We start from the raw sequence: 22776 nt of genomic DNA on the forward strand, positions 1-22776 counted from the left end.
TAAATTTCTACTCTGAGGTTTTTTTTCCTTTATTTGTAGCGTCTCATTTCCAGTTTTCTATTTATCTAGTGCCTTGGGGACAAACTACCAATGCCAGGGTTCTGCTCAGGTGGTACCTATTTCTCTGATATGACATATGACATGTCGGATATAGAGGAATGTTTGATACGAGTGTTGGCTGTGATCAGTGACATAGGAAAAGTGTGAAAAACACCATAAAGAATATGGCAACTGTAACATGATGTTGCTGGCAACTTTTATTTTGTTCAAGTGGGCTAAGCTACAGATAAGTCTGTCTCCACAACCAGTTTTTTGTGCTTGCATGTTCATTGGGTTCACTAGCTAACAACAAAATTGTGAATATATGCACTAAAAGGTGACATAACAACACCCATTAACATTAAGTCACTGACCAAAGCTGATGACTCATACTGAACATTCCTCTTGATCTGACAGTCTCAGTCTGTCTAATTTCTTGTGAATTGTTGGGGATATGAGTTTGATCATTTCTACAGAAGGTTCCTTATTGAGCTCCTCATGCAGTGTCTGGATGCGCATGTATTGTGAAGCTCTCAGTATCCATCAAAGGACTTTATTTTGGAGTGCTGCATTTGGGTCTTGTTAGCGAGGCCCTGAGGCCCCATAATGTGCTCCCACAAAGGATGTTTGGTTGTACAATTGCCTTGTAGAGACTAATGTTTGTTGAGATGTTGAGTTCCATACTATGGAATAATGGCATCAGTTCCTTCGCCATGCCAGAAGCTTTAAGTTTTAGGTCTTGCATACATCTATGAAAAAAAGGTGCCAATCCAGTGTCACTCTCAGATACTTGACAGTTGAGCTCCGTGGTACCTCTTGACCTTGAATATTAAGTCTTGCCCTTGGGTATCAGCACCCATGGCTGAAACTCAGCCAGTGAGACTCACTTCACCTGTTGTAAAATGTACTGAGTCTCTTGTCAATGGGAGGCAAACACAAAGGACTAGGGTCTAATAATCATCGGCCGTTGGAATGTGTGGAGAATTATGCTGCTACTTAGGGAAATGGCTGGTATGGGAAGGAACACCAATTGCACTCGGTGTGTATGTGTGTGGGCCTCATTCAACATGTTGAAAAAGACTATCGCAACAGTTATTGTGGGATCAGTATGTAACCAGCTGCACATTGTGGCACACACTGGGATGGGACACATGATACCTGATGTCTGGTCTTGAGGTCATACTTGGACCATTCTGGTGTCCGGCAGAGAAGCTCAAAAATACCAGCCTCACTCGCATAGTTTCAAAGAAACTCACAACCTGGAGCATTGTCTCCATTGTCTGGGATGACTCCAGATTTTATAGTTCGTTCTGAGTTGAACGAAAGTCTTGAACCAGAGATTGCAAAAATTCTCTGACCGTTTAGGCTCTGACTTCCTGCATTTGCTCCATAGGTTTGAGAAGTGTAGGGTCCACCTGAATGGACTAGATGTGCAGAACCTGCTACCCAGGTAGCTGACTGTATGTGGGGTGCACACAAGTCTTTTTTTTTTTTAGATTAAGCAACTTTGCATCTGGTCCAGATAATGACAACTGTAGGAGACCCATAAATATTGGTACAAAATCCAAAGAAGTGTCCCCCCACAGGTGATAGTATTAAAATCCTAGTGGTTAACTGCCAAAGCCTTCACAACAAAGTGTCGGAGAATGTTTTTGAGAAAACCTCAGTCCACTAGTGGGTAAATTCCCAATCATACTATAATCATCAGATAACTTTAATCATCCAACAATCAACTGGGATAATTACAGTTTTGTGAGGGTCATGACATGACATTGTGTGAAAAATTACTAAATGTCTTCTCTGAGAACTACCTATAAAACATGATTCAGGACGCCACCCATGATTGATAGATATTAGGTCTAATGACAACAAAGAGACCTGACCTCATTGAGGATGTTTACATCGAAACTTGGATCAGTGACCATGAGACAGTTGTAACAACAATGATTACCGAAGCACAAAGGCCAACTGAAATAAGTAGCAATATTTATATGTCCAGTAAACTAGATGAAGGAGCAGTAGTGTCGTATCTCAGTGAGGAACTTGAAACTTGTAGCTCAGGATAGGAGCACATAGAGCAACAATGATTCAATTTTAAAAGAATACTTGACCAAGCACTGAATAGATATGTACCCAGTAGAACAATGTGTGATGGGAGAGATGCTCCATGATATTCAGTCAATATAAAGAAACTCCAAAAAGCGGGACTACCACATAATAGGTGTAAAACAAAGCAGAGAGCTATAGATATAGAGACATGTTGAATGAAATGCATTTGGCTGTGAAGAGAACAATGCATGAAGCCTTCAGTGACTTCTTGTTGTTGTTTTTGTTGTGGTCTTCAGTCCTGAGACTGGTTTGATGCAGCTCTCCATGCTACCCTATCCTGTGCAAGCTTCTTCATCTCCCAGGCCTTACTGCAACCTATATCCTTCTGAATCTGCTTAATGTATTCATCTCTTGGTCTCCCTCTATCATTTTTACCCTCCACGCTGCCCTCCAATGCTAAATTTGTGATCCCTTGATGCCTCAGAACATGTCCTACCAACCAGTCCCTTTTTCTTGTCAAGTTGTGCCACACAACTCCTCTTCTCCCCAATTCTATTCAATACCTCCTCATTAGTTACGTGATCTACCCATATAATCTTCAGCATTCTTCTGTAGCACCACATTTTGAAAGCTTTTATTCTCTTCTTGTCAAAACTATTTATCGTCCATGTTTCACTTCCATACATGGCTACACTCTATACAAGTACTTTCAGAAACGACTTCCTGACACTTAAATCTATACTCAATGTTAACAAATTTTTCTTCTTCAGAAACGCTTTCCTTGCCATTGCCAGTCTACATTTTATATCTTCTCTACTTCGACGATCATCAGTTATTTTGCTCCCCAAATAACAAAACTCCTTTACTACTTTAAGCGTCTCATTTCCTAATCTAATTCCTTCAGCATCACCCGACTTAATTCGACTACATTCCATTATCCTCGTTTTGCTTTTGTTGATGTTAATCTTAATATCCTCCTTTCAAGACACTGTCCATTCCGTTCAACTGCTCTTCCAATTCCTTTGCTGTCTCTGACAGAATTACAATGCCATCGGCAAACCTCAAAGTTTTTATTTCTTCTTCATGGATTTTAATACCTACTCCGAACTTTTCTAATGTTTCCTTTACTGCTTGCTCAATATACAGATTGAATAACATCAGGGAAAGACTACAACCCTGTTTTGCTCCCTTACCAACCACTGCTTCACTTTAATTCCCTTCGGCTCTTATAACTGCCATCTGCTTTCTGTACAAATTGTAAATAGCCTTTCGCTCCCTGTATTTTACTCCTTCCACCTTTAGAATTTGAAAGAGAGTATTCCAGTCAACATTGTCAAAAGCTTTCTGTAAGTCTACAGATGCTAGAAATGTAGGTATGCCTTTCCATAATCTTTCTTCTAAGATAAGTTGTAAGGTCAGTATTGCCTCATGTGCTCCAATATTTCTACGGAATCCAAACTGATCTTCCCCGAGGTCGCCTTCTACCAGTTTTTCCATTCGTCTGTAAAGAATTCATGTAAGTATTTTGCAGCTGTGACTTAGTAAACTGATAGTTCGGTAATTTTCACATCTGTCAACATTTGCTTTCTTTGGGATTGGGATTATTATATTCTTCCTGAAGTCTGAGGGTATTTCGCCGGTCTCATACATCTTGCTCACCAGATAGTAGAGTTTTGTCAGTACTGGCTCTCCCAAGGCTGTCAGTAGTTCTAATGGAATGTTGTCTACTCCCGGGGCCTTGTTTCGACTCAGATCTTTCAGCACTCTGTCAAACTCTTCACGCAGTATCCATGTCTCCCATTTCATCTTCATCTGTATTCTCTTCCATTTCCATAATATTGTCCTCAAGTACATCACCCTTGTATAGGCCCTCTATATACTCCTTCCACCTTTCTGCTTTCCCTTCTTTGCGTAGAACTGGGTTTTCATCTGAGCTTTTGATATTCATACAAGTGGTTCTCTTGTCTCCAAAGGTCTCTTTAATTTTCCTGTAGGCAGTATCTATCTTACACTTAGTGAGATAAGCCTCTACATCCTTACATTTGTCCTCTAGTCCTCAATGACTTAGCATAAATAATATTGTTGAGAGATCTGTAACAAAACTCAAAACAATTCTGGTCATGTATAAAGGCTGTTAGTGATGCTAAAGTTAGTGTCCATTCACTGTCAGTTGAGACAGGAACTGAAATTGAGGTTAACAAAGCAAAAGCAGAAATGCTTAACTCTGTTTTCAAATATTCCTTTACAAAGGAAAACCCAGGATTATTGCCCCAATTTGATTCGCGTACAACTGAAAATATGAGAGAAATAGATATTAGTCTCAGTGGAATTGAGAAATAGCAGAAATTGTTAAAACTGAACAAAGCTCCAGGGCCCAATGCAAGACCGTAGTGAAAAGGGGGGGCAGGGGGTTCAGGGTGTCTGGATCCCCCCCCCCCCGTCCCCACCCCACCCCCACCCCCCCAAAAAAAATTCACCTAAAGGAAATTATACACAACATAGTTGCTGTGTAGTGAAATTGAAAGGTATTTTAATTTTCAGTTGTACAATGTAAAAGAGATACACACTATTAGTGGTCATCAAGGTCTACAGTAGATTTAAACTATCTATACATCCATAGTACTATTGGCTATTGCTTACCCCTATTTTAGCCAAGACCAGTTGTTGTTATTGTTCGAGCTCAGTTATTGTTATGCAAATCAGTTCAGTTCTTACTTACAGCTGAATTTAATGTAAGTGCTACCACTTATTGTTTCTGTGCTGTATGTTTTGTTGTGATAGTTTTTTAACTATGGATAAGATTGTAACAAGAAAGAACACGAAAATAGATTTTGATTCATCTACTAGCAATATGGTAAGCTAAAAATTTGTACACAGTAATATAATAGCCTAATTACATATCTATAGCAGTTTAATGTTAGCACTGGTTTCATTCTTTGGAGGGTGGTAGAACTTTGGGGTGAAATATTTGAGTATTTCACAAGGCAGCAGAGAAGCAAACATCATTAGAAATGACAAATTAAAATCAGTGCATAAAAATACACTTGGATTTGTCTGTGTCACCCAAAAAGCACAGTAATTAAAAATATTGCCCAAACAGTGATGGTTGCATTTCTTTAAGAAACAAAATTACCCAATATTCTATTAGTAGCCCAATCTGGTCACCCGAGCGGTCCTCAATTATGAAAACCAACCCTCATATGGAAAAATGAAAAGGGGTTTGTGGAAAGTGGAAGAAGTATGGGATGACACCAGATTTTATAGTTCGTTCGTTCCTAAAAGATTTTTTTCAGCGGACTGCCTGAATTCATCAGATCTGACTGCACTCTGCATTCCTCCTTTCCCCTTTTGTCCAAAATCTACTTATGCTCTTGTAATACAGTAAGAACTGAGGCCAGCAGTTACCTGCACAATTAAACCTTAAAATATGCAGGCATTCATGCATCATCAAATGACAAAATGTGCACAGTTAAAGGAAAAACATGCAATCTTTTGTTGTTATGCATTTTATTTTATTTTAAAACAATGTACAACAATCTGTTTTTCCAAATTCTCCACCGACTTGGGGTAATTCTACTTGTTAGCATGCTGAGCTAGCAATCCCTGGATTCAGGCGGAGAGTGGGTTGAATCCATCTGCCAGCAATCTTAAAAATGGTCTACTGTGGTTTCTTGTTTTCAATTTAGGCAAACGCCAGGGTTTTCCATTTTCAGTTTAGGCAAATGCTAGAGTTGGTCCATACAATAGGCCACCACCAATTTCTTCCAAATACCTTTCTTTCGTGAAAGATTCCAATTCCTTTAAGGATACTGCCCCTTTGCTTAAATGAAAAGAGCTACCGTGAAGGGAAATCATCTCTTCGGAGACCCCTGGCACTAAAAGCCATATGATAAATAAATAATAATCCAAATTCTCCACATTTAGGCTCATGCATTTGTCTGCCAGGACATTCTTTAATGCAGAAAATAATCTTTCTTACATTGCAGGAAGTGAGAGATACATACATAAATGGGGAAAGCTGGGAAAGCGTAATACTGAATAATTACAGATCCTGTGCATTACTGCAACCAAAAATTGTGCTAACTTCTCTGTCAAACAGAGATCTCTTTATTCCAGAAGCCCTGTTAGTAATAATCACACATCCAAAAAATTTGTGCTCATCCATTTCTGATCACTTCCTCAGCTCATATCCAGACTGAAAGAAGAGAAGTGTAAAATGACATTGGAGCATGAAGGGAGATTGATGAATGATTGCCCTGTACCTATGTACAGGAGGGGTAGCAGAAGTGACCCATAAAATTATTGACCAATACCCTTGACATTCATTTGTTGTACATTCTTAGAATATATTATCAGCTGAAATGTAATGGGGTATCTCGAACAGAATGGCCTCCTCCATGACAACCAGCATGCATTCTGAAAACCTAGAGAATATGAGACCCAACTCACACTTTTCTCACATGACATACTGGCAGGCACGATTCAAGGCAGTCCGGTAAATGCAATATTCCTGAGTTTCCAAAACACATTTGATCGAGTATCATATCTATGACTGTTCTCAAAAGTATAATTGTATGGGGTATCAAGCAAAATTTGTGACTGGATTGAGCATCTTTTGGTAGGAAGGCCACAGTAAGTTATCTTAGACAGAAAGTCATTGACAGTCATAAAAAGTAACTTTGGGTGTGCCTCAGAGAAGTGAGTTAGGACTCTTGTTATTCATGTTGTATATTAATGACTTGCAGGCAATATTAATAATGACCTCAGTCTTTTTGCAGATGATGCAGTTATCGGTAATGAAGTACTGTCTGAAAGTAGCTGTACAAATATTCAGTGAGATCTTTATTAGATTTCAAAGTGGTGCAAAGATTGGTAACTAGCTTTAAATGGGCATAAATGTAGAATTGTGCAGTTCACAAAATAAAAAAATAATATCCTATGATTATAATATCAGTGAGTCACAATTGGAATCAGTGAACTCATACACTTAAGTGGATGTAACAATTTCTTGGGATATGAAATGGAATGAGCACATAGTCTATCATAGGTGAAGCAGGTGGCAGACTTCTGTTCATTGGTAGAACACAAAAGAAGTGCAGTGAGTCTTTAAAGGAGATGGTACGCAAAACAGCCATGTGACCCACTTTAGAATATTGTTCACATGTGTGCGACACATACCAACTAGAACTAATAGGGAATATTGAATGGATACAAAGAAGGGCAGCACAAGTGGTTTGTTCAACCCATGGGAGAGTGTCACAAAGATGCTGAAAGAACTGATCTGGCAGGTGCTTGGAGATACACACAAACTATGATGTGAATATGTACTTAGAAATTTTCTACAACAAACTTTAACTGCTGAATCGAGGAATATATTACAACCTCCTGCGAGCTAACCTCCCGTAGGTATTCAGGCTCACATGTGACTCCTCTTCGTCGAAATTTCTTGGCTCAAACTCGTCTAGGGGTTGAACTGCACGTGTTGCATTACACGTCCTAAATTAGAAATTTGTGACTCTATGGTTAAATTTTATGGCTGATGGCAAGTTTGTGAAATTGTATAAAATATACAAAGTTAATATAACATATAACAACAGTAATAACACTATTGGGAGCTATATTAACAAACCATAAATGATGTAGGCCAAACAGTTGCAATTTGGTTAGAATAATGTTTATTCAGAAAGCAAACTAATAGCGAAAGTGGTCATATTTAAATTACTATTACACTTGAGCGCATATCCATTTGACACAGTTTGATCATTCACAATTTCATTGTGAATTACTAGTCCAATACTCCATCTCATAAAGTATGCAAAAGTTAGAGTTCACACAATGCGAAATTTTCTAGGTTGTTTCACTTCTTAGCTACCTAAAGACTGACCGTCTGCTTCCACATCTCCACCAGCACTGTCCCTCTTCCTGTTCCCGGCCGCATTTCCCACGCACCCAACATCCTCACTCAACTGACTAGTGCAGTTCCCTTTCCTGAAGCTGTCCATCTGATTGACTGCAACTTATTCTATATTATTTTACATCTTAATATATTTAAATAATCAAAGCTTTACCACCTTCATGTTCTAAATAAAGTAACAATAATATCCATTATATAATAAATGTTACATTCTTTTGCATAAAACCAATACAATTTCCTTCTTAACTTTGAATGTCACGGCCAGTAACCTTGCACCAGTGTGATTTCTGATACATAAATAAAAAACAAAAGTAATGATTATGCACTAAACTTGACAACAAATATTCTATTACCTAATGATTCAATAAGTTGTCATGCTGTCATCGTTCAATGTGTTTTGTGTGGAGGAAATGATGATCTGATGCTTAACTGAAAATTTAAATTTACTATATCTTTTAAACAAATAAAGTTACACAGTTAATATTTACAACATTTGTCATTTTAATGATGCACTTCTATATGAAATATTAATTGTTACGATTGACTAAAGTGTTCATATTTTAGCATTCAGGTCTTTGTTACCTGATTACAGAGTTGATATTTACAACATTTGTCATTTTAATGATGCGCTTCTAAATGAAATGTCTATCGTTAAGATTGACCAAAGTACTGAGATTTTAGCATTCAGGTCTTTGTTACAAAACTTGTTAATTTCACTTTAACAGTAAATCCTAAACTATTATAGATATGATCAGTGTTCAAGTTTTATTGGAACCACCATGAAAATCTGTTAAGGATGGTAGATTAAAACTACTGTGGCTTCATTCCCAGAATTACTACAGAATTGAATAGTTTTCATAAATGTTTCTCTTTATGGCCGTTCTTAGGTCCACCATATTTAACACTGATACGTCTCCTTGGCCACAAACAGCTTCTATGGGGTTTCCTTATGACGTAGGTTCTCGTCTGTCTCACTCGCACACTACAGCACTTAGGCCTCATTCAGCACAATAGACGCCTGTGAATTTCCCCATCTTGTGGCGAATCTGCACTCTTTGTGGCACATGGTCCTGGACGACAGGGTTCGTTTGACAGTTCCTGAAGGCTGACTTTTTTGGCCATATACTTAAATGGGAGTGAAATGCTCGTTAACTCACACCCCTATGTGTTGCTTCAGTAGGTATCACAAAGGCAAGAGTACAGTATGCACAAAATCAACTAAGCAGTCATTCTTCCCACAAGCCAAACATAAATGGAATGGGAGAAAGGCCTAATAACTAGTACATTGGGATGTACCCTATACTGTATGCTTAACAGTGGTTTGAGGAGTATAGCGGTAGTTGTAGATATAGATGCACCACATATTTTACACTGGATTGGAAAATTTACACTATTAAGACATAATCAGAGATTAACTTGTTCATGAATGACTAATAATTTTCTTAGATTAACTACATGTTCCTCCCAGTTAGAACCGGATATAATACTCCCAAAATAGTTGAACATGCTGGGATTTTTTGCCTGAGCTGTTACAGGTAGCACTGAAAGATCAGTTATGTGCTATGAGCTGTGAAAGGTAGGTGTTTGAATGTATGTTCTCTGAAAAGGCTTTTAATCATTATTATTTTCTGAGACACTGTGTCCAAGGAAGTTGCAGGAGATCAATTTTGTGAAAGATTTGACCTGATTATATTGAGGGTAGCTTTTGTGAGTGATATGTAGGATTTGCGTCAATCAGGGATTTTGCATTCACTGCTCACTTAAACTAATATTACAGATGGAAGGTTCCATTTGAATTACAAATCACTGCTAGCAGAGTTCCCACTGAATAGATGCTATCATTTCAATTAAGTCCATCTCCTATCAGTTTACCAATGCTGCTTTAATGGTATCTTAAATTGGAAAACAGATACCATAATAAGAACATTACAAGATTTGCAGTAACCTACTGCATTCTGTTTTAATGTGATGTAGATAAGTTGATTAGCTTCATTGCTGCCACAATGATGCCTTGGTCAATTATGCATCAGAGCACTGTATTACAAATTAATGAAACTGTGTCTACATCTACATCAATATTCTGGAATCCATCTCACAGTGCATGGCAGAGGGTACCCTGTACCACTACTCGCTCGCATAATGTAGGATGGCAAATAGATGCAGAGCAGTAGGGAAGCATAGAGGGGATGAGATCTGCACATGTGTGGCAGCACGGAGTGGGCAAACAAAGTCCACATTGCCAAACTGTGTTGCTTCAGACATTAATCAGGTTCATTTGCCTATGGTACATGTTGAAAAGCTTCTTCCTGAAGTTTTTCAGCATGCTGCACAGACTATGCCCATGCTGAAGGGGGGATGTTGTCTATTGCTTCACGCACAAGCAATTCAGTGTCTATTAGCTTAAATTATTTCTTTCCCCCTCTACCCTCACATATAGCCGTTAACCTTTGTCCAAATTAATTACATGGGAGTATACTAACAAAAAAAAATTCAAGCCTTTACATTCTGAAGCATACTTTGTATAAATTAACAAACTGCAGGAGTTCGGTACAAGTGTGGTTTATACTATGGGAAATATTTTTATTTTTAAGCCAGGGCAGGTTTTCTGGTGTTTGTACTTGGTGTTTCATTGGTAACAGTTGTATGATAACCAGCATGGTTCCTATGGGATCTTTAATACCACCAGTACTATCACTCATTTTCCAGCAGGTCTTTCAGGAATGCTGCTGATTCACCCATGTTTCATCAAGATACTAGTCTCTTGCATTGCCTCCTTCATTTGTATTGCACATCTTTATAAGGACTGTGGTTCATGGTGCATCTATGTCATATCTATCAACTAAAAACTCTCTGTTGTCATATTTGGAACCAATGTGTTTTAAAATTCTTTACATTAAAAAAATGCTACCTTTGAAGCCAATTTTCTCATGAATAATTGTAAAAAGTTTTTGTGATGTCACATATTTATCACCATTCACACAGAGTGCTTTGAAACATCACTGTCAAAACCATCCATTTGTGTTACAGGATTTTTGCGATTTTGATGCTTTGCAGGCGACACAGAAGCAATTTTTCCTAAGGTTCCTACAGCTATGGCGCTTTCGTTTACAAATATATTTACAATTGTCTTACTGACAGCAAATGCTTCTGCAGCCCGTTCTTGTGTCTTCCTATGTCAACAGTGTGGTGTCACCGCCAGACACCACACTTGCTAGGTGGTAGCTTTGAAATCGGCCGCGGTCCATTAGTATACGATGGACCCGCGTGTCGCCACTATCAGTGAATCCAGACCGAGCGCCGCCACACGGCAGATCTATAGAGACTTGCTAGCACTCGCCCCAGTTGTACAGCCGACGTTCATAGCTACAGTTCACTGACAACTACGCTCTCATTTGCCGAGACGATAGTTAGCATAGCCTTCAGCTACAATTGCTACGACCTAGCAAGGCGCCATAATCCTTTGCTATATATATTGTGGTTATAACATGTATCATCAAGAGTGATGTTCTACAAATGTGGATTAAAGTTAAGTATTCCAGCAGCTACGTACTTTTCTATATAGCATTCATTACGTAACCCGTTTCAGACCTCACGCCATCCTGCGTGAGCTTATAGTGTGCATTTCGGCTTCCTCAAACAACACGTTGTTGGCACTTCTGCTACACTTCAAACAGTATGAGCCCTGCTTTCAAATACGTGTTTGAAAAAGTTATAGATGTGGTAGATAATCCCACTCGTCTGCTTATACATTCACAGCTGTATTGATGCAAGATAAAAATAACAAAAAGAAAAAAATGGAAAGACAGACAGTCGAATGAATAATTCAGTGATAAATGGAAATGAGCATATGGCATCAATTGGCTGGGAGGCCCCTGTCCAGGGAAGTTCGGCTGCCAAGTGCAAGTCTTATTTCAGTCTACACCACATTGGGCAACTTGCGCACCAGTGATGAGGATGAAATGATGATAAGGACAACACAACACCCAGTCCCCGAGCAGAGAAAATCTCCAACCCAGCCGGAAATCGAATCTGGGCCCACTTGCATGGGAGGCTAGCAAATTACCACCCAGCTAAGCAGGCAGACAAATGAAATGATCGTACTGCATTGTTGGCTGGGATGTCCCAGTTGGGTTCGGCCGCCAAGTGCAAGTCTTTTTTTCATTTAGCGCCACATTGGGCGACTTGTGGCTGATGATGAGGATGAAATGATGATGAGGACAACACAACACCCAGTCCATGAGCGGAGAAAATCTCCAACCCAGCCGGGAATCAAACCCAGGCCCAGTGCATGGAATTCAGTGATTTCCCTAAATCACTTCAGGCAAATGCCATGATGGTTCCTTTGAAAGGACAGCTGACTTCCTTTCCTAATCTGATGGGACCAATGACCTCGCTGTTTGGTCCCTACCCAAATCAACCAACCAACCATTGTGGCTAGCCGTTCAGAAAGAGAATTAAGCTCATTGTCTGCCAGTAGTTAATAGAGGAGGATGCGCATAATGACTGAAAACTGGGTCACCTTCCTACAACATATTGCCAACTTTAGTCATTTCCTTTCCTGTTCCACTCACAAGTAGAATGAGGGAAAAATGACTATCTATATGCCTCCATATGAGCCCTAGATCTGATATCTTATGTTTGTGGTCCTTACGCGCAAGTATGTTGGAGGTAACGGAATCATTCTGCAGTCAGTTTCAAATGCCGGGTCTCTTAAATTTTCTCAATAGTGTTCCTTGAAAAGAATGTAACCTTCCCTCCAGGGATTCTTATTCAACGTCCTGAAGCATTTCTATAATACATGTACATTGTTCGAACCTACCAGTAACAAATCTAGTAGCCCGCCTCTGAATTGTGCTGATGTCGTCCTTTAATCTGACCAGGTACGAATCCCAAACATTCAAGCAGTACTCAAGAATAGATCGCACTGGCATCCTGTATTCAGTCTCCTTTACAGAAGAACCACAGCTTCCCAGAATTTCCCCAATAAGCCAAACTCAACCTTTCACCTCTTCTACCACAAACCTCACATGCTTGTTCCATTTCATATTGCTTTGCAACATTATGGCGAGATATTTAAATGACATGACTATGTCAAGCAGGGCATTACTAATGCTGTGTTCAAACATTACAGGTTTGCCTTTCCTATTCATCTTCAATAACTTATGTTTTTCTACATTTAGAGCTAGCTGTCATTTATCACACCAGCTAGAAATTTTGTCTAAGTTATCTTGTAGCCTCCTACAGTCACTCATTGATGACACCTTACCGTACACCACAGCATCATCAGAAAACAACTGCAGATTGGTACCCTCTCTGTCTGGCAAATCATTTATGTATATAGAGAATAACAGTGGTCCTATCGCACTTCCCTGGGGCACTCCTGACAATACACTTGTCTCTGATGAATACTCACTCATGAGGACAACATGCTGGGTTCCATAACTTAAGAAGTCTTTGAGCCACTCACATATCTATGCTCGTACCTTCTTGAACAGCCTGTAATGGGGCACCGTGTGAAACACTTTCTGGAAATCTAGAAGTATGGAATCTGCCTGTTGCCGTTCATCCATAGTTCACAGTATATCATGTGGGAACAGGGCAAACTGAATTTCATGTGAGCGATACTTTCTAAAACCATGCTGCTTTGTAGACATAAGCTTCTTGGTCTCAAGAAAATTTATTGTATTCAAACTGAGAATATGCACAAGGCTGCAGCTAACCAAAGTTTGGAAAATTGGTCTGTAATTTTGTTGGTATGTTCTTTTGCCCTTCTTATATACAGCAATCACCTGCGCTTTTTTCCAGTCACTTGGGACTTTGTGCTGGGTGAGAGATTAGAGATAAATGCAAGCTAAATTATGGGCCAATGCTGTATAGTACTCTTTGAAAAACCAGACTGGGATTCCATATGAGCCTGGTGACTTATATGTTTTCAACTCCTTCAGTTGTTTCTCTATACCAGGGATGCTTATTGCTATGTTGTCCTTACAGGAGTCTGTTCAGTGGTCAGACAACAGTTCGTTTGTATGATATTCCTGCATGAATTATTTCTTGAACATGAAATTTAAAACTTCGGTTTTCCTTTAGCTATCTTCATCTGCCTCACCAGACAGGTCCACAAGTGAGTGGATGGAAGCCATAGACTCACTTAGTGAGTTTACATAGGACCAGAATTTTCACGGCTTCTCTGCCAGACCTTTTGATAAGGTATGATGGTGGTGGTAGTTGTATGATTTGCACATAGATCTTTTTCCAGATGCACAAATCTCTAATAACCTTCACTTGTTGTCATTTACATGTTCTCTTTTGAACCAAGAGTGCAACAGTCTCTCCTTCCTCAGCATTTTCTGGATCTCATTGTTAAACCATGGTGGGTGTTTTCCATCATTAATGCACTTACTATACACATTATTCTCCAGACCACAATTTACTGGCCTCCTTAACTGATTTATTAACTTTCATAACCATAGTTGCTATAATGATACAATCATTGCTAATCCCCATTTCAATTCTGACATTGTCGATAAGGTCCAGCTTATTTGTAGCTACAAGGTCTAAGGTATTTCCATTGCATATGAGCTGTGGAACCAGCTGCTCAAGATGACCCTCAGAAAACACGTTCAAAAGTACTTCACATGACTAACCAGTTTCTTTCTGTCATTGGTGGTATTCTAGTCTGGCTAGTACTACATGGTTTTCCTTATAAAAATTGAAACTAAACAAACTGCATATTTCAGAAAATGATGATGAATGGGGTCCAACAAAAGGTTACATTTAAAAACTAAATACATTTTTTGTTTTGACCACAAGAAAGCCTGTTGATCATCAGGATCTGTTATGTATAATGAACTAGTAGTGAGGCCGAAGATGTTACTGGTATATGTCCTGAACAGTGGCTTCTTTTGAATGGGGGAAATGACAGTGGCAGTAGAGACACTGCCAGTGGACAATATTCTTCCAATGTTTACAGCTACTGTAGGTACACATTTGATGTAGCATGGTGGTTTCCATCTGATGCCACTGATCTGGTAATTCCATGAAATTGAGAATTGTGGGCTTCGTTAAAATATTTTTATGTTGAATTTGGTAGTAATTTTATTAACCATAGCTCGAATGATTCAATGAACTGAACCATGACCAAGACAAGACAGGTTGGCAGCACAACCCACACAGGCCAGCCTTAGAGATAACCACTCAACAAATCCATAGCAATAGTTCATCAGTGTCAAAACAATAGAGCAAGACCATACAAACAAGTCTAATTCCAAGCCAAATTCGTAGTAATCCATAAGTAATTGAGAAGTAACCAGTATGGAGAGTAACACCACATTGACAGTCCTCTGGCTATAGAGTCTATTAATTCAGACCTGTGTTCAGTGACAAGGATCAAGTGAGCACTTATAAAAGCATTAGGTGATTAAGCTGCATCATCACCACTTGGAGGCTGTCCACCTGATGACACTGAAACATCTGGTGGAGATGCAAGATATCTCCCCACCTCTTTTCTTTTTCCAGTCAGTAGGGGCAGTATTGGCTGTTTTTTGGGGTGGCCTCAGTTGCAAGAGAGAAACTATAATTGGAATCCCTACCAAAGTTTCTATGGTGATTTATGGAAGGTTTCCATTGATGCTGTTATTATCCAAAGAAGTGAGAATCAGTGGCTCAGCTCCCATGAGTTCTCAGTGTCATTCAGCTCCCTGGGGTTTGGTGCTTTCAGATCTTCTTGCTGACATGGCTGGAAATTGTAGACTGATCTTGACCTAAATGCAGGGTGGAGCGGTACTGTGAGCATTGTGTCCTAGGCCAGTTGTTTAAACATCTTGATCTGTTGGTGGTGGTATGTTTGACCATCTATATCCCTGACAGGGAATAATTTGTGGCCTAATTGCCTGATGATAGCAATCTGGGTTGGATGTGAGCTCATAATGGAAAGTCCAGATGGAAGAAGGTACACTGTCATTCCTGCTCAACCACTGGCCTGAATTGAGGTAGGTCAACAACCATGAGGTAGCTTTGCTCATGCAGAAACGTGGTTAGACTGCTATCATTGCCTGCGTTGACTTGCAGGTCCTCATAAAAGATGTTAATGAATCTTTACTAGAATAATGAAGGAATTATTTTTTTAATTTTAAATGTCCATTCAGCTTCCCCATTGGAACAGGGCTAGAATGATGAAGTGAGGGCATATTCAATGGTATTTGTCCTGCAGAAATTGGCAGGTGATGCTGAAGTAAATTGTGGCCCATTATCTCAGACACTGGTACACTGTATCACTGAATGACATGCATACTACAGATAGTATATTTGATGGGGTGCCCACTACTATCAGCTACATATCACCAAAGAATAAATCCACAATGTTGATGTGGATTATGGCTCATGTGGCTTTGGCCATGTTGTGATGGTACTGTCTGGTTGGAGAAACATGGTGACCATAGACCATGTTTTCAATGCTTGCATCAATTCATAGTTAGTACAGAAAAATTACAGATAGCATTTTCATTTACCGGATGTTCCAATGGGATCTGTGCTGCGAGTCCAGTGTCCTTTTTGTAGGACTGCTGCAGTAAACTCATTCTGGTCTTTGGACTACATATTTAACAGTATGTTAGCTTCAGACTGTTTCCTAAGGAAAAATATATTTTTGGTATCAATTCATAAACTTTCAGAATGCATTGTGACCAACTAATTTGGTTGTGATGTATTACTTTATATAGTAATGGGTTTTCAACTGTTGTATGTACAACTATCTGTGGTTCAGTGGGGAAGCCATAGTGGTTTCTCATAAATCACTGCTTTGAATGCAGATATAGAAATAGATGACAAGTGGAAACCCATGAGATAGTCTGTGAGCTGTGAATAAATGGCATTATTAATAGTGTTGTTGTTGTGTGTTGTTTTGGTCTTCAGTCCTGAGACTGGTTTGAAGCAACTCTCCATGCTACTCTATCCTGTGCAAGCTTCTTTATCTCCCAGTACCTACTGCAACCTACATCCTTCTGAGTCTGTTTAGTGTATTCATCTCTTGGTCTTCCTCTATCATTTTTACCCTCCACGCTGCCCTCCAATACTAAATTGGTGATCCCTTGATGCCTCAGAATATGCCCTACCAACTGATCCCTTCTTCTAGTCAGGTTGTGCCACAAATTTCTCCTCTCTCCAATTCTGTACAATACCTCCTCATTAGTTATGTGATCTACCCATCTAATCTTCAGCATTCTTCTGTAGCACCACATTTCGAAAGCTTCTATTCTCTTCTTGTCCAAACTATTTATCGTCCATGTTTCACTTCCATACATGGCTACACTCCATACAAGTACTTTCAGAAACGACTTCCTGACACTTAAATCTATACTCAATGTTAACAAATTTTTCTTCTTCAGAAACGCTTTCCTTGCCATTGCCAGTCTACATTTTATATCCTCTCTACTTCAACCATCATCAGTTATTTTGCTCCCCAAATAGCAAAACTCCTTTACTGCTTTAAGTGTCTCATTTCCTAATCTAATTCCCTCAGCATCACCCGACTTAATTCGACTACATTCCATTATCCTAATTTTTCTTTTGTTGATGTTCATCTCATACCCTCCTTTCAAGACACTGTCCATTCCATTCAACTGCTCTTCCAAGTCCTTTGCTGTCGCTGACAGAATTACAATGTCATCAGCAAACCTCAAAGTTTTTATTTCTTCTCCATGGATTTTAATACCTACTCTGAACTTTTCTTTTGTTTGCTTCACTGCTTGCTCAATATACAGATTGAATAGCATCGGGGAGAGGCTACAACCCTGTCTCACTCCCTTCCCAACCACTGCTTCTCTTTCATGTCCCTCGACTCTTATAACTGCCATCTGGTTTCTGTACAAATTGTAAATGGCCTTTTGCTCCCTGTGTTTTACCTCTGCCACCTTCAGAATTTGAAAGAGAGTTTTCCAGTCAACATTGTCAAAAGCCTTCTGTAAGACTACAGATGCTAGAAATGTAGGTTTGCCTTTCCTTAATCTTTCTTCTAAGATAAGTTGTAAGGCCAATATTGCCTCACGTGTTCCAATATTTCTACGGAATCCAAACTGATCTTCCCCGAGGTCGGCTTCTACCAGTTTTTCCATTCGTCTGTAAAGAATTTGTGTAAGTATTTTGCAGCTGTGACTTAGTAAACTGATAGTTCAGTAATTTTCACATCTGTCTACACCTGCTTTCTTTGGGATTGGAATTGTTATATTCTTCTTGAAGTCTGAGGGTATTTCGCCTATCTCATACATCTTGCTCACCAGACGGTAGAGATTTGTCAGGACTGGCTCTCCCAAGGCTGTCAGTAATTCTAATGGAATGTTGTGTACTCTGGGGGCCTTGTTTCAACTCAGGTCTGTCAATGCTCTGTGAAACTCTTCACTCAGTATCATATCTCCCATTTCATCTTCATCTACATCCTCTTCCATTTCCATAATATTGTCCTCAAGTACATCGCCCTTGTACAGACCCTCTATATACTCCTTCCACTTTTCTGCTTTCCCTTCTTTGCTTAGAACTGGGTTTCCATTCAAGCTCTTGATATTCATACAAGTGGTTCTCTTTTCTCCAAAGGTCTCTTTAATTTTCCTGTAGGCAGTATCTATCTTACCTCTAGTGAGATAAGCCTCTACATCCGTACATTTGTCCTCTAGCCATCCCTGCTTAGCCATTTTGCACTTCCTGTCGATCTAATTTTTGAGACGTTTGTATTCCTTTTTGCCTGCTTCATTTACTGCATTTTTGTATTTTCTCCTTTTGATCAATTAAATTCATTATCTCTTCTGTTAGCCAAGGATTTCTACTAGCCCTCGTCTTTTTACCTACTTGATCCTCTGCTGCCTTCACTATTTCATGCCTCAAAGCTACCCATTCTTCTTCTACTGTATTTGTTTCCTCCATTCCTGTCAATTGTTCCCTTATGCTCTCCTTGAAACTCTGTAAAATCTCTGGTTCTTTCAGTTTATCCAGGTCCCATCTCCCTAAGTTCCCACCTTTTTGCAGTTTCTTCAGTTTTAATCTACAGTTCGTAACCAATAGATGGTGGTCAGAGTCCACATCTGCCACTGGAAATGTCTTACAATTTAAAACCTCCTGGCAGATTAAAACTGTGTGCCCGACCAAGACTCGAACTCGGGACCTTTGCCTTTCGCGGGCAAGTGCTCTACCAACTGAGCTACCGAAGCACGACTCACGCCCGGTACTCACAGCTTTACTTCTGCCAGTACCTCGTCTCCTACCTTCCAAACTTTACAGAAGCTCTCCTGCGAACCTTCCAGAACTAGCACTCCTGAAAGAAAGGATATTGTGGAGACATGGCTTAGCCACAGCCTGGGGGATGTTTCCAGAATGAGATTTTCACTCTGCAGCAGAGTGTGCGCTGATATGAAACTTCCTGGCAGATTAAAACTGTGTGCCCGACCGAGACTCGAACTCGGGACCTTTGCCTTTCGCGGGCAAGTGCTCTGCCAACTGAGCTACCGAAGTACGACTCACGCCCGGTACTCACAGCTTTACTTCTGCCAGTACCTCGTCTCCTACCTTCCAAACTATACAGAAGCTCTCCTGCGAACCTTGCAGAACTAGCACTCCTGAAAGAAAGGATATTGCGAAGACATGGCTTAGCCACAGCCTGGGGGATGTTTCCAGAATGAGATTTTCACTCTGCAGGGGAGTGTGCGCTGATATGAAACTTCCTGGCAGATTAAAACTGTGTGCCCGACCGAGACTCGAACTCGGGACCTTTGCGTTTCGCGGGCAAGTGCTCTGCCAACTGAGCTACCGAAGCACGACTCACGCCCGGTACTCACAGCTTTACTTCTGCCAGTACCTCGTCTCCTACCTTCCAAACTTTACAGAAGCTCTCCTGCGAACCTTGCAGAACTAGCACTCCTGAAAGAAAGGATATTCCGGAGACATGGCTTAGCCACAGCCTGGGGGATGTTTCCAGAATGAGATTTTCACTCTGCAGCGGAGTGTGCGCTGATATGAAACTTCCTGGCAGATTAAAACTGTGTGCCCGACCGAGACTCAAACTCGGGACCTTTGCCTTTCGCGTTCAAGTGCTCACCAACTGAGCTACCAAAGCACGACTCACACCCGGTACTCACAGCTTTACTTCTGCCAGTACCTCGTCTCCTACCTTCCAAACTTTACATAAGCTCTCCTGCGAACCTTGCAGAACTAGCACTCCTGAAAGAAAGGATATTGCGGAGACATGGCTTAGCCACAGCCTGGGGGATGTTTCCAGAATGAGATTTTCACTCTGCAGCGGAGTGTGCGCTGATATGAAACTTCCTGGCAGATTAAAACTGTGTGCCCGACCGAGACTCAAACTCGGGACCTTTGCCTTTCGCGGGCAAGTGCTCTACCAACTGAGCTACCGAAGCACGACTCATGCCCGGTACTCACAGCTTTACTTCTGCCAGTACCTCGTCTCCTTGCCCGCGAAAGGCAAAGGTCCGAGTTCGAGTCTCGGTCGGGCACACAGTTTTAATCTGCCAGGAAGTTTCATATCAGCGCACACTCCGCTGCAGAGTGAAAATCTCATTCTGGAAACATCCCCTAGGCTGTGGCTAAGCCATGTCTCCGCAATATGCTTTCTTTCAGGAGTGCTAGTTCTGCAAGGTTCGCAGGAGAGCTTCTGTAAAGTTTGGAAGGTAGGAGACGAGGTACTGGCAGAAGTAAAGCTGTGAGTACCGGGCGTGAGTTGTGCTTCGGTAGCTCAGTTGGTAGAGCACTTGCCCGCGAAAGGCAAAGGTCCCGAGTTCGAGTCTCGGTCGGGCACACAGTTTTAATCTGCCAGGAAGTTTCATATCAGTGCACACTCCGCTGCAGAGTGAAAATCTCATTCTGGAATTTAAAACCTGGTTCCTAAATCTCTGTCTTACCATTATATAATCTATCTGATACCTTTTAGTATCTCCAGGGTTCTTCCATGTACACAACCTTCTTTCATGATTCTTGAACCAAGTGTTAGCTATCATTAAGTTGTGCTCTGTGCAAAATTCTACCAGGCGGCTTCCTCTTTCATTTCTTAGCCCCAATCCATCTTCACCTACTATGTTTCCTTCTCTCCCTTTTCCTACTTTTGAATTCCAGTCACCCATGACTATTAAATTTTCGTCTCCCTTCACTACCTGAATAATTTCTTTTATCTCATCATACATTTCATCAATTTCTTCATCATCTGGAGATCTAGTTGGCATATAAACTTGTACTACTGTTGTAGGTGTGGGCTTCGTATCTATCTTGGCCACAATAATGTGTTCACTATGCTGTTTGTAGTAGCTTACCCGCACTCATATTTTTTTATTCTTTATTAAACCTACTCCTGCATTACCCTATTTGATTTCGTATTTATAACCCTGTATTCACCTGACCAAAAGTCTTGTTCCTCCTGCCACCGAACTTCACTAATTCCCACTATATCTAACTCTAACATATCCATTTCCCTTTTTAAGTTTTCTAACCTACCTGCCCAATTAAGGGATCTGACATTCCACACTCCGATCCGTAGAACGCCAGTATTCTTTCTCCTGACAATGATGTGCTCTTGAGTAGTCCCTGCTCGGAGATCCGAATGGGGGACTATTTTACCTCCGTAATATTTTACCCAAGAGGACGCCATCATCATTTAATCATACAGTAAAACTGCATACCCTCGGGAAAAATTACGGCTGTTGTTTCCCCTTGCTTTCAGCTGTTTGCAGTACCAGAACAGCAAGGCCGTTTTGCTTAGTGTTACAAGGCCAGATCAGTCAATCATCCAGACTGTTGCCCCTGCAACTACTGAAAAGGCTGCTGCCCCTCTTCAGGAACCACATGTTTGTCTGGCCTCTCAACAGATACCCCTCCGTTGTGGTTGCACCTATGGTACAGCTATCTGTGTCGTTGAGGCATGCAAGCCTCCCCACCAACGACAAGGTCCATGGTTCATGGGGTGGGATTAATAGTGTACTGTCCAATAAAGGTAAGGGTTCTGAGCTTGAGTCCTGCAGAATTTCAACTTGTCACAAAAATATTAACTAATGATTTGCTTCACAAACCAGACTGAGTATGGGTTTCATTAAGTTTTTTTACACTTTTATAGACAAATACTAGGCTGGCTTCTCATTTCATCTCAGAAACACAATATACAGTTGGGTATATGGTGAAGTATGAATTTATATGCAGAACAAAGTTTACATATTATACAGAAAGGTGGAGTATATGAGTTTCCCTCATTACAGAAACTGATATTGGTGGCAAAATGGTGAGCTTCAAGCCACAGAATAAAAATAATTAGTAAATTGTGGATGGATAGTCAGTCATCATTAGTTGACCCTACCCGAATGAGACAAACATTGAAGGAAAAGAAGTATAGCAGCAAGTTCAAATGTTATGAATTAAAAATCCTGCTATCAGATTTAGTTTTATATTCGCAATCACAACAGAGATATTGTGCATCAGTCAAACTTCAGCTTTGCATCATACTGCATACAGATACATCTAAACAAAATCTATTGCTCTATTGAAGTGTTACACTGAAGATGATTTTTGTTTTCAGACAGACAGATCAAGGGAGGACAATAATTAATAAGAGTTGCAGTGTTGTCATGACCTATAGAAGGCAGAAATAGATGGCTTAGAAAAGTAAGAAATTAATGAGGGAAACTTTAAATGAGGTTTTGTGGCAAAACCAGGAGAGAAGCAATTAATTAAAAGCACATTTCAAATATGCAAACATGGCTACAAATGGTAGGTGCGCACCAGTAAGTGTGCAC

The 22776-nt window shown here is 40.3% G+C and overlaps 1 protein-coding gene across 4 annotated transcripts in view; it reads left to right on the forward strand.

The window, feature by feature from the left end:
* Positions 1 to 22776, forward strand: part of LOC126470065 (glutamate receptor ionotropic, kainate 2) — a 194528-nt gene that overhangs the window by 121259 nt on the left and 50493 nt on the right. The gene's annotated exons all lie outside the window — the stretch shown is intronic.

Source organism: Schistocerca serialis, chromosome 3 (assembly GCF_023864345.2).
Source record: "Schistocerca serialis cubense isolate TAMUIC-IGC-003099 chromosome 3, iqSchSeri2.2, whole genome shotgun sequence".
NCBI classification, from domain to species: domain Eukaryota; kingdom Metazoa; phylum Arthropoda; class Insecta; order Orthoptera; family Acrididae; genus Schistocerca; species Schistocerca serialis.